The following is a 14,542-nucleotide window of genomic DNA, read 5'->3' on the forward strand; positions in this document are numbered from 1 at the left end:
TTAAGTCTCAACGAAATAAAAGTGCCCAAAATTATAAAGATCTCAATTTAGTCAAATTGACTGGACCGGCCGTGGAAATTAATAAGTTTTGGGAAAACGGGTAATATCCCAAACAGCATATTAGAACTGACAAACTCGTATATGCAGTTATAATGAGTAAACGTTTAACTTAATTGACCTCTTAACAAATTACTTAGAATTTATATAACTTTGTACCTGTTAATTATCGTTAATTGTTTTTTTAATTTGAAGAGAGTGGTACGGTGACAAACTAACACTTAAAAGTCTGCTTTTGACGGAATTGGTTGTAAAGTCGTTTGAGTGTTCAGTTTGTGCAAAAAATTAGTTGAGTATTGTTATAAAAGCGTTTATTTTTTAGAGTGTGTACACTTGCCGGTGAATCCACGTAGTCAAATTTACCTTTATTGTATCAAACAATGTGGCGTCCCTGGAGTTCAGAGGATAATAGGGCAATTTCGCCAGTTAATGAACCGGAAGCAAATCGACAAGGAGGTGATCTCATTCAAGTATTAGAACCTGAACACCGCCAACGAATACATTTATCTACTGATGCAAAAAAAATTATTGCTAATGTTTTTAAAACTCTTCTCGAAAAACACATGGAAAGTAACGAAGCCTTACATGAAACGGCAACTTTGAATAAAAAACCATTATCAACAGTCAGAAAAATTGTAAGTAATCCTATCATACCAAGATTAATAAGACGGGATAACACTATTTCCCGGAAGCTCGATCGTGCAGATGAAGATCTTATTTGTCGCAAAGTGTATGCCTTGTATGAAGAATAAATTATACACACACTAGATATATTAGTTGACAGGCTTCACGTCGACAACTTTGAAATTAAGTGCGGTAGAACAACTGTTTGGAAGTGTTTGCAACATATAGGGTTTAAATACAAAAAAGTAGATAAAAGACAGGTACTTATGGAATCCAATCGTTTACGGATATGGCGAATGGAATATTTAAACAAAATTAAACAGTATCGAGTATCTTCGAGAGAATCGACCTATTATTTATTTAGATGGAACGTGGTTTGATACTCACGATACGCCATCTAAAGGTTGGGTAGATAATAGTCAATCTTGTTCAACAAAAGCGCCTTCTAATAGAGGAAAAAGAATAACAATATTCCATGCTGGATCAGTCGATGGATGGGTTCCAAATGCCTTATCTCTATCAGCTAAAAACATCAGTGATTCATGTCTCGATTACCATGACAACACAACTTCAGATGTATTTGAAGACTGGTTCAAAAATAAGTTAATCCCCAACATACCCCCTAATAGTGTTGTAGTTATGGACAATGCAACATATCATAGCGGGCGGACGTAATTTCGGCCGGAAAAAGAGCAGGTACTAAAAGCCGGTAGGTAAATTCGGCCGGAGGTTTTAAGTTGCTTCCTTATCTCATAGGTATTTTCGGCCGCAAATCAAATAAAATAACAGAATGCTTTATATTAAAATATTTCTTTATTTCAATAAAATTATTACATCAACTTATTTCTATAAATTAAGTAAACTATAAATTTTTAAAAAACGTTTTGATGTGATACAGATTTAACGAAATTAATTCTAGAAATATTGTCAGATCGAAGCATATTTACCATGTTTTCGATAAATTTTAGTTTGTTTTTTACTTGTTTATCTTTAATTTTTGCTGGAATATTTAAATTTTTTATTTTTAAATATGCATCGATCTGACAATCTTTTAATTTTTCTATAAAAATAAATATAGAAGGGTGACTTGAATAAAAACTAGAATTAAAGTGCGAATGGAATGATTCGCAGGCATTTGTGGTTCTTTTAATTGATGGGTTTTCATATGCCCATATATTTGGTGGAAAATGAGATTCTGGCGCTATGTAGTTTTCTAATAAATAGTCTGCGTATTTATCTATAAGTTTATGGTCCGGTTTGTATGACATGAGATCAAATATGAAACAATCTTCAACTTCAGAGGGGTCTAAATAAGTTAGCCCAAAAGTATGAGTAAGCCATTTGCTTTCCTCGCAGTTTTTATCTTTATACATTTGGGTTAACCCTAATGATTGTATTTTCCTATACCACGCCTGGTGCAAGTGGAATCTACAACCATTTAGTTTGGTTTTGGGAAAGACAACTTTTAATGCGTTATGAATTGCGATTTCAAAATCCACAAATACCTCCTTCGGTTCAAAAACAATATTATAAAGTTCAAAAATTTTAGATTTTACCAACAGAAAAAGTCTCATATATGTGTCACTGGTCTTATTGGGCAACAGACAATACAAAAGAGGAACATAATGCCCATTTTCCAGTCCATGGATGGTAAATAACTGATAAAAATATTTTGTACAATAAGAAAATGTGCCATCCATGTAAAAATCTTTCATTTTACATAAACTTATTATATTTGTATGGCAAGAAAAACAATGATATTATCAGCTGTGCTGTTAATAAACAAAAAATTTTCACCTGTTGTGGTTTTCGGTCCATAACTATCGAGTACAGAATGTACATCGTGAATATCCTTAGGCAGGGCTGGTAAGAGCTTACGGCGGCTGTTGTACAAATTTCTTCTTATTAGACTGACATCTATCGATGACAAATTCTCTGGCAAATGATTTGAAAGAACGCTTTTAATAATTTTTGAAGGTTTCTCCGATATGTCTTCCTCAGCTTTGCGCTTGCATGAAGTCGTCACTATTTTTCTCTCCAACGTAGTTTCATCGGACTCGTGGTTGTGGATTAATTCACTTCTAGTAACTGTGTATTCCGCACCAACAGTGTACAGTTTGGCTAAACATCTTAAATTTTTCTTTATACACCTCCAACGTACTTCACCACTTTTTAATACGTCCTGTTTACAAAACTGAAACTTTTCTACAACTAGTAAGTCACAACCGCGTGAACTCTTAATTACTGAAACAGATGCCATCGTATACAAATAATATATTTTATGCTTTCTATCGACTAGTAGCTTCAAGATAAGTTATAATACTGACTAGCTATAATAATTTTATACCTGTTATTTGTGAATTTTATACATTTAAAGGAATAATCTTAAGTAGGTACAACATAGTTATTAGAATAAAGAGATAAGTAAATTAAAGGTATTTCCGACAGGTACACAGGATTAGGTATTTCCAAATAAATACACAATTAATATTTTACAGAAACTATGAAGCGTAATTACCAATATTTTAATCTCATCGTAAACATCAACCCCTCGGCCGAAATTACCCCTGTCATAAATGGTACCCCTTGATTTATGCAGGTAGGCCAAGGGATTACCGGCCGAAATTACGCCCGCCGATCATAGCAGGCAATTAAATAAAATTCCCAGTTCAAGCGATACGAAAATAACAATACAGAATTACTTGTATGACAAAGATATTTATTTTCACATAGATAATACTAAGAAGGATTTATTGGACATTTTAAAAAGTTTTGCATTAAAAAAAGAATACTGTTGTGATAATTATGCCGAAAATATGGGTCACACGATTTTAAGACCTCCACCATATTACTGTGTATTTAACACAATCGAACATATGTGGCATCAACTTAAGTCAAGAGTTCGAAGAAATAATACTTCGCCACATTTAAATGCATTTAATTGAAAAGGAAGTACTCAAAATTGATGCGAATAGTTGGAAAAATGCAGTCTCACATATCATGAAAGCTGAGAATTCATATTTTCCTACATATAATATACAAAATATTATCAACAATTTAAAAGACGATAGTGATAGTGACACAGATTTAACATAATATCTATGTGATGTAATATTTATACTCGTTTTGTGTGTGTGTGTGTGTGTTTTGTGTTTTATTGGCACTTGTTTTCACAAACAATTGGCCAGTCAATTTCATAATGATTTTTTTAGACTATAACTTATCACTAACTCAGGGGAGTAATGTGTAGTGTCTGTGTTAAGTAAATGTCTTGTTACTTTAGTAAAGTCGACGTCATTGTCTTTACAAAGAGACGCTAATTGTATCCGAACGTCTGCGGTCCCTCAGGTGAGTACCGATTTACTCGTTTTAAAAGGTTCATATGTATTTATTCATGTTGACTTGTTATGTTTAACTTTTCTGTTTCATGTCTGAAAAAGTTGGCAAAAAATGATAAATTTCTTTATTAATAATTTTACGAAAAAAAATTTCTTCACTAAAGGTTGTGCATCACATAAAATTATTAATCAATAATCTTATAAAATATTAAGTGGTAGACAGGAAAATTAAAATTATTAATTAATACTGAAGAAGAAAGTGATTTTAAATTTAGATATACAAGAAAATGTTATTTTAAAATGTTTGTAGGTATTAAAAATTATGTCCAAGTTTAGATTCATGGCCTTCTAATAATTAAATAATACATTTAAAGTGAAAAGTAAATAAAAAAATACTTTTGCATTTGTTAATTTTGTATATTGAATAGGGCGTAGGAAATTTCGACACTAAGCAGGTAGCGACTAAAATTTAATGGCAATTTTCGACACCAGCCCCAATTCCCGTTTTTATCTTACAGGTATATTCGACACCAAATAAATATAGCTGCGACATAAATAAAATACTATACTTAATTAATTTATTTATTTTAATAAAAGTAATGCGCATTTTATTTCTTTATAACTGTAATAATATCTAAATATAATACAACTAGTACCTAATTTTTGTACATTTTACCGTTAATATACTTGTATACAATGATTTATTTGCTATTATAGGAATGATAAGATACAGCTTTTATAAAATCTAACCTACGTATTTGTTGGGATCGTAGTTTATCCATCATTTTCTCCAAAAATGCCAATTTAGCCTTAACAGTAGTATCTTTGATTTTTGCTGGTATATGTAAACTATTTATTTTGACATAAGTGTCTACTTGAAATTCTTTTAACTTTTCAATAAAAATAAAAATAGAAGGATATGTTGAATAAAAAGAAGAATTAAATCTCGAATGAAAGGATTCACAGGCATTTGTGGTCCTCGCAATTGACGGATTCTGATTAGACCATATGTGTGGTGGAAATAGAGCGCTATCGAAAATGTAATTTTCCAGTAAATAATCTGCATTTATATCAAGTGTTGCGTTTATAGGTTTATATGACATTAAATCATAAAGAAAGCATTCTTCAACTTCTGCTGGATTTAAATAAGTTAAACCAAACGTATGCCTTAACCATTTTCCAATTTCTGAATTTGTATCCTTATATTCTTGTACCAAACCCAAAGATTGAATTTTTTTAAACCAGTTTTGGTGTGAGTGAAAACGGCATCCACTAATTTTTGCATTGGGCCACATATACAATAAAGCACAGTGAATTGCTTTTTCAAAGTCCACAAATATTTCAGTTGGCTCTAATGATAATTGAAATGTTTCAAAAATCTAGACCTTAATAAAGAAAATAAATTTTTGTATGTCATTGACAATTTGTCCTTTAACAAACAGTATGCTAAAGGAATGATTATGTACCAAATCACTTCTTGTGATGGTGAGGCCCATCGAGCAAAAAGACAAAAGAGGGAATCTAATCGTTATGAAAAGGCGACCAAAAAAGTGGCCTCTGATGGCGGACATATCCGGAAATGCGAATGCGCCAAATTTAAATTTTCCGACACTTATTAACAGTAGTTATAAAATAGTTTTCAGAATGTGTCTTAGACGAGAAAATTTTAATTAAATATTAACGATAACAGTCTAAAATGTGAAACAATTGTTAAAAAACTTCAATATAAATAAGATTTCATGTGACAGTTGGGACAAATAATAACATAACCCAACTAAATTTGATTTCTTAAACAAGGAAAGACTCTCTTTCCTTGTTTAATTTGGCCTCTCAAGATGGCACTTCCTGTCTAACAATATTTTTGCCCCCACTACCTTTACATTCCCTCTTTTGTCTTTTTGCTCGATGGTGAGGCCTCACATCCATCGCCGCTAATTACCTACCTACCTGCTTTACGCCGCGGTGTCGAAATTTCCTATAATAAAATTTGACCCTTCGATTACCCCAGGTACAAAGACAATTTGGTGTAGAAAGTTCGCCCGCCGATTGAATAAGTTATCAGTTTATGTATTTTTTCCCTTAATTATCTAGATATTTATTTAAATTAAATATGTAATGTAAATGACAAATAAAATATAAAATTCGTTAAGCCGGCTCTTTTTACTATTTACCTGAAGAGACAAATGCCTTTATGGCTTTGACTTTATCAGCGGGATACTTTTAAATTCTGTATAAGTCAGTTCTTATAATAATTGTGAATGAAGTTTACTGTATGAGGCATTGGTTGACAGGTTCTGGTATAGCTCCAGAAAAATCAGCTTTCTGTTTCACTTATGGCTTAAGCATATATCTAAGGTATACTAACAAATAGGATATGAGGAGGAAGTAATTGTACTATGTATCTAAAGAAATATGGGGGCTGTGTAATAACAGAAAAGATGATACAGTAGGCACTGCAATAGACCTGCACAATATTTTTAAAATTAAATAAAGTAACTTTATTATTTATTTTATTATTTATATTTTAAATAAATTATATTGTAATAAAATATTTGAATAAATTATTGGTTGCTCATAACGCCACCTGCTAACGTATTACTTGGTATTACCAAAAAATACGTTGTTTACTTTTAACAAACCTGTCAAATTCAGACAAAATATTAAATTAATAACAAAATTTAATGTAAATAAATATCATTTATTATGATATTATCATAATATCAAAAGTATACCACCTAAATATTTCAGATCCAATCAATATAATCCTTTTTAGTTGCTTGATTTGACAAATTAGTCTACGATCTGTTAGTTAAATTCCATAGAAAAATAAAAATCAACTTGTATTTAATTTAATTTTTCATATTGTTAATAGAGTATATATGTGCATTACAGTATGGTTAATCAACATACTCTCTTATTTAAGAATACCAAAAAGAGTTTCAGGTTACGTTTCCCTTAATTTTACTGTCCACTTAGATTAGTACACTACAATACGATCATTATTAGTACGATTTGTCGCTAATAGACTAAGTTACCAGCCAAACTCCTTTGTAAACAGACATAAATTTTTATTCATAAATGGCCCTTAATCAAGTCAACTCCTAAAAAAACAAATGTCAACTTTTCATATTGTTCTATTACCTTCTCAACTTAATTTACTTATAACATTTTTATGATTAGATTATGATGAATATCATCTCCTCTGTATTTAATTTAATTACATAACGTATCCACCGTTTTTTTGAACGTATATTTCTCATTATATCATAAAAACGTGTCTAAATTTCCTAAAAGTAAAAGGGCATCATTCCCTTGTAAAATTTCCATCCGAAACGCCTCTCTTTTCGGTGTACTTTACACTGCTCGCTTCTCTGTAATAGAAGATAATGTTTATAAATATGCATGTGTAAATGTAAGGCTTTAAGTAGACCCTGAACGAAGCGACTTGAATACATAAAAACCCCTCGTGTTTCACCTCTCCCGTAGACCTCCCGTCCCTCCGTGTCGAGCTTTCTACTTTTCCTATTTTCGAGACGACGATGAAGCTACGTGAGATCCTTCGGAAAAGTTAATTCGCTTTGGCCGTTCATAACGTCGTCGCTTTTCTAATGTAAGCTTCTATTTTCTTTATACAACAAAGTGTTTTATTCGTCACACTTTTGCCAGTGACGACTCAATGTGTAAAATACAAAAAACAACACAAAAGAAACTTCAGCGTGAGTGAATTTCTTTTCACTTTAACACGTTTCTACATCATAACACTAAACACTTATTGCTATTAGTTGGTATGCTGATAGTTTGTAAAAGTACAAAATTAACAGTATACAAACAGCGATCGGTGATCGGTTTCATATACATATCTACAGTTAAACTTGACAGAATTGAGGTTGTTCCCAGTCGCCGGCGTTGGTGTAGAATACAATCCGTTCGTCGCCGCCGCCGCCGCGAGTCCCTATCATCGGTCCCCACACCCTCCATAGATATCGCGAGCTGGTGGAGCGTGTAAATGTTTGTAACAGCCAATAGTGCTACTCGCGTCTTGTCGCGACCAATCCAGTCAATGGCCGTGACGATAACGACCTGTTACCTGCCTCTAGACGCCCGCCCATGTAATTTAACCTTTCAGATTCGGGACCTTTAGCCTTTTGGTGCTTATTCATTGCAAAAAATTTGCTTGATTTCTATTTAACATCACGCGAAATTTATAATTGCATACTCATAAGTATCCCGCTCTATTTTGACCGTAAAGTTTCAATACATATCTTGAAATGATGTTTTCTCCATTCTGAGCATCTCTATATATTTCTTTTTTCACTGTCTTATTTTGAAATCGTAATAAAAGTTCAAATCACTATAATAAAAAAGGCAACAGTATACAGTGTGTCCCAAAAGTAACGCATAAAATTCATAATTATGTTCCTGATAGAGTTTAAAAAAACAGAAAACAGGTCGATTTATATTTTTTTAAAATTTTAATTTTTTTGTTGCACATGTAATAGTCCTTTCAAAGATAAATTTAATACTACCTATAGGGTTTAGGTATTACCTCTCTAATTACTTTATAAAATATCCGATGAAATTGTTTATAATGGAGAAAATGGTACAAAATCAATGACAAATGATACAGAAAAGACATTTTATTAAATCAAATGTTCAGAGTGGCCCAAAATGATCTCAGTAAGACAAAAAATCTAAATAATGCTTAATTACAAGCCAAAAAATTCGAAAAATTATTGACTCATCAACTGTTCTGCCCCCAATATGCAATTAATATTTAATAATGTACGATAAATGTTTTTTACAATATTTCAAATGTGTGCAAAAGAATCATTTTACCCAACCAGTTGGAGCAAAATGATGCCTCCGGGTATGGTAAAATGACCCCTACTTTTATTTCGGAAAAACAGATATTGTTATTGGAAATAAACTGAAAAACATTAAAAATAAAACAATTTAAACTCTAATACAAAAAAAGTAAACTTCTTATAATTTGGTGCATAACGTAACATGGATTATGTAGTAAAATAATTAAAACTTTCTACGAACTCTGTCTTGGCATTTTCATTTAATAATCGCAGATGTAAAGGTCGCAGTCATTATCCTCATTACGGCACATTTATCATGGACAAACTGTTAAACTGCACCCAGCCCTCTATTGCTGGAGATCTTCTGAGTGAAGTATCAGAACAAATAAAGCACTCTGCGTCCTCTTCCACACTGGCTCTTTTTCATCTAGGTCCTCCTTTTTGTTTTTTATAACTTTGATTGAACGTGGTTTCTTGTTTTTTACCTTTTTTATTTTCATTGAATGTAGCCTTATTTTTAATTTAAGAGCTCTCTTTTCATCCAATTCTTTCTTTTTTGGCGCTAACCTAAAAACTGGTCTTTGTAAAGAGTGCTTGTAAGAATAACTGTACCAAAATATTTTCGTTTATTAGTGCCTCGTGGTTGTGAAGAATTGGAAAATATGCAAATATCTGTCGGAAAAATAGTAAAAGAGGTCAAAGGTGCAGATGCGGAGCCAGTGTCAATATGCTGACAATTAACGGATGAAGAATGCTCAATTTCTGATTCTTCAACGTCATCGTTGTCTCAACTGGAGCGTTGACCACAATTTTTCTTGCAGGGGGTCTGCTGAACTGAAGTTGAAGGAGTAGTGATGATGACATTTCCAGTTTGTTGCATGTCTTCTGGTTCGATTTGGTTCGTACGATTACGGCTTTCTTGAAAGAAATAATAGCATTTCTGGGCTTTTATGTAGGATTCACTAAAAATTCTCGAAATTTAAAATACTGTAACAGATCTTGCCATTTTTCTAGTGCTTGATAATGGCAGTCATTCTGGTATCTGTTTTAGTTTTATATGTTTACTTGGCTAATCTGTTAACATGTCATAATACGTTTATCGGTTGAACTTTAGAGTAATAACAATTGTTATAATCTTCTTTTCTTCTGGTTACTAATAAAAAGGTAAATCTGATAGAAATATAGGAAGGTATTATAAGGTAATTGTGTTTTTTTTTTACTATATATGCATATTTTTTTTAGAGGATTGGTCTATTTTTTATCCTTCTTAAACCAATCTTCTCATAGGTCAAGTGTCGAGTTTTCCTCATTTTTCAACAAAGGACTAGGTGGCGCCCTTTATTTTTATGCTTTCGCTTAGTACCAAATTTTCTTATTTTCATTGGTACATTTTAATTCCCAATTTTTTAAATATACCACCTTCCCAAATATTTTAACCCATATTACAAAGCTCACCGTTGTGTCCTGCAGAACACCTGAGCGCTGGGTTGCGAGGTGAACCGACTTGCACCTGGATTGGCTTCTTCAGGATTTCAGTGACTATAAATTCTCGGAAATAATTCTTATCAGTTCTTTGTATGTCCTTAACGAGTCGTTAAGGAGTCATTGATAATGACTTTATAATTACTGTTTTAAGGTAATTGATACTAAATTAGAAATTAACTTTTACCAAACTTTATAGAGTATCAATTATTAAAGATGGTATTATAAGAAACAAAAAGTTTGGTATCTATAAAACAATCTATGTACAATCAAACTCAATTTATTATTAAAGTGGGTAATAATTTTGTAATTAGTGCAATTTCAAATAATTTAATTTATTTAAAATTGCAACGCCACTGCATGGGTCTAATTATAGATATTTTATTGTATGCGCGATTAACTATTTCGTGGAAGGGCTCGCCAGTTGATTTGAAATAAGCTGTACACCTATGGAAACCATAGGAGAAAACTTCTCAATTTTACCGGCAAGATGCGAAACTAGACATTACTTTAGTAAAAGAACAGAGACGGGAGAGAATAAATCGTAATGCCACAAGACGTTTTTGAAGGAGGAGCACCTGTAAAGATGATAAATGTAAATAAAGAAATAAAAATTAAAAATTTTAGCCCGAAGATACAAAATTTGGACAAATTTGATATATTTTGTATCGGAGAAACTAAACAATCGAGAACACGATGCTATCATTAGAAGAAACATGGTCGATAGAGAAAATTTGTGCAAAGCAGATGTTTTTTATTTGGAAAACTACCCATGTACCATAAATAATGTGTACAAGGCAAAAATTAGATTGCAAAAAGAAGCGACACCGGCTTACAAAAAAAAACGTATGGAGTACTACACCGACAGAAAAGAGAGATAAAAAACAAGTAGAAAAAATGTTGAAGGGTTTAGACATAACGCCACAAGAATGTTAAAAATCTTCTAGATGGTTTTTATATCAAAGAGTGAAGTCAGGGGAAGACTCGGTAAGGAAGGTGCAATTGTTTCAACTGTGAAGAAGCGTAGGTTAGAATATCTGCCTCAGAATACCGTTTACAAAAATATATTCCTTGCTCTTTAGTCTTAAAAAGTGGTTTTCACTATCTACTACACAACTGTTTGGAGTAGCAGTAAAGTGAAAATAATTCGCTAACATTTGTAGTGGATATGCATATTCCACAAGAAACATTCAAGGGTGTGCAAATTATACGGTCATAAAACACTTAGTTACAGCATAAAATTTGGCCAAAAAAGTTTTACTTTTAGGCCCTATATGGAAGAAAATAATTTGTTTCTAAATTCCCTAAAGGGAATTTTTAACATATGCCAATTCTTAGAAACCAAATAGCCACTAAGTATATTACTGCAACTCAAAATATTCGAGACTAGATAAACACAAAAAAGTTAACCGGGGGGTTTGTTTGGCTCGACTTCGGGCGGTCATGAATAAATAATAAAAACGATGAATCGTTCGCAGAGAACCGGCTAATGTTGGAAACTGCAGCGAGCGTTTCCCCGACTGCGGAAACTTTTATGCATGGACCATAAACTGAATGAATGCTAATAGCATTATCTATACTTCGCTTCCTATCGCAATAAAATACATTTGGCGTTTGTCGTTTCGTTTCTCCCCTTTCTCGTAGAGCTCTGCTCTAATTCAGAATAGTTCATAACACTAGCAGTAAAATAATTATTGGTGGAGTTCATAGATTCAATGTCGAGATAAATGTATCAATAAGATGTAAAAAAAATTATTTTTAAACCTTACGTGGTACAGGTATATCGATAATATTTTCATTTCGACTTTGGAAATTACAATTTTCAAAAAATGTCATTCAAAAATAGCTTCAAAATTTCCTTCTTCTGTATTTTTCTATAGTCCTTGAATTCAGACACTATCTTAAGGTACATTTTCTAAAAGATGATTGAATTCTCATATTTTCCAAAAAGTACTGTTCTTCTTGCTAAGTTAGTGGTCTTACTAAGTTTATTTCTCTATTCTATTCTACTGCTACAGTTAAGGTTATGTGTTCAGATCCAGGCTTGTTTGCATTCAGATCCTTTTGAGTTCTTTTCGCCATTCTCACACCAGCCTAGAATCCACCTTAGAGCTTCTAAGAGCCCCCATGACCGCTTAACTACTTATGCATATTTTATTCCGCTTCAGCTCGAACGTCTTTATGTGAATTTCCTTGGACAATTAAGGTTCATAAGGTACATAAGTTTCTGTCTGGAATACATGCGAGTATCATGGGTAGAAAATCCTAATGGCATGAATGCAATTCCACCATATTTATAAAGGAAAGATACAAACAGTTGAGGTAAGTTGAGATCCAAAAAGAACAGCGATTAATGAAGGGAACCTCATTATATCTATTGTAGGAGAATCCGATAAAAACCTATAAAAAAAAAGCTAGACCAAATAAGATACAAATACAATTTTTTTGTTTGACTTACTAGCATAGCTCACAATAAGAATCATATTATTCGGGTAGATAAATATTTTTATCACTAATAAGCATATAAGGAGAGTCAATCAGCTTAATTCGTCTGCCCCAATGAAAAACACAGTATCTGCAGAAATATACTTTTCGAGAAAAACGCAATTAACTTTAAAAGTTTCGCCGTATTTAACTATCTTACACAGTGATGAGTGCCTTAAGAACCGGCAAAATAACGCAAAAGATAGAAAACATAACACGTTGTGAAATAAAAAGAGATGAAAGTAGTAGAGGTGGGAAATTATCGATAGAAACCTCTAATTTACATTACATTACATTACATTAGGACTATCGATAGTTTCCCACCTTTAGACGTTAGCTTATGAGCTAGTTGACTTCAGTCATAATATTACAAGTATGACGTCGAATATTTACATTTTTTAAATTTCGCATAAAGTAAAAACTGATTGAAGGCAATAAAGCAAATGTAAGTAAACAGTTTAATTAGTAGTAATTTGATAATTAATTCTGTGTTGACGAATACAGAATAACAAGCTATGATAATTCTGTATTGAGAAGAGTGTATGCGACGTCTCAAATCATAGTTTATTATTGATCAATACTTTAATTTTAGATAAAAAAATACTCCTACTTAAACTGTTTTTACTTACATTACGTGATACGTATTACTATGACTGAAGTCAACCAGCTCATAAGCTAACGTCTAAAGGTGGGAAATTTTCGATAATTCTAATGCATTGTAAAGTAAATTATAGGTTAATATCGATAATTTCTCACCTCTACTACTTTCATCTCTTTTTATTTCACAAAGTATTATGTTTTCTATCTTTTGCGTTATTTTGCCGATTCTTAAGGCACTCATCCCTGTATACTAAAACGCTAAGCCCTTTTCTTGTCCACCACTTTACTCAAAAACCATATTAGATAATTAAAATATTTTTTCGGAATATTATTAGTATTACGTATGAGATTGTCAGGATATACTTTTGGTACAAAAATTCACTTCCGGTTTTGAGATGACCGGAAGTTAAAATTTACTTTAAGTTTTAGACCCCAAAATGTATATATGGATCGAAAGGTCTCGTCGAGACGAATCTAAATATGTACTTCCGGTTGCGATCCGACACCGGAAGTGACCCGAAACGCGCATAAAACGTCAAGATAGAGCAAATCTGACACCGGATTCGTGATCAGCATGCAAAATTAACTGCTAAATGATATCCATGTCGACATTTGATGAACTAAAAATTGCATTCCGGTTTTGAGGTCGACTTCCATAATCACTTTTTTTTTTACTTGCATTATTATTGATGAATGTTATGTATATTCTTGCTTATATTGTTTGTATTGATCTCTTAATTTTTCTCGCAAAATAAAAATTTCATTTAAAAAACTCGATGTCGAGTTGGTCCGCTAGTAAACACTATTTAAGTAAAATATTTTTTATTTAACCGTAAATACGTTCAAAATTTTTTGTGAGGTTGCTGTCTATACAAATTTGTAGTTTAAAGCAGATACTGTGTTTTACGTTTTACCCAAGGTTAAATTCATATTTAAAGAAAATAGTACAAAAATATAGTATATATTCAGAAAAACCTTTATTTTCAAAAAAAAAATCACACTATCGTTCTTAGTAATAAATCTTCTTCAAAAGACGTTATTAAATCTAATGAATCATTATTTACAGAAATATTTTCCAAAAAATGTCTTCGGTTTATCGGCGTTATACGAACTAAAGCCTTAAGAATATTTTTTTTTCTTTTCTTCTGGAAT

Source organism: Diabrotica undecimpunctata, chromosome 7 (genome assembly GCF_040954645.1).
Source record: "Diabrotica undecimpunctata isolate CICGRU chromosome 7, icDiaUnde3, whole genome shotgun sequence".
NCBI lineage: Eukaryota > Metazoa > Arthropoda > Insecta > Coleoptera > Chrysomelidae > Diabrotica > Diabrotica undecimpunctata.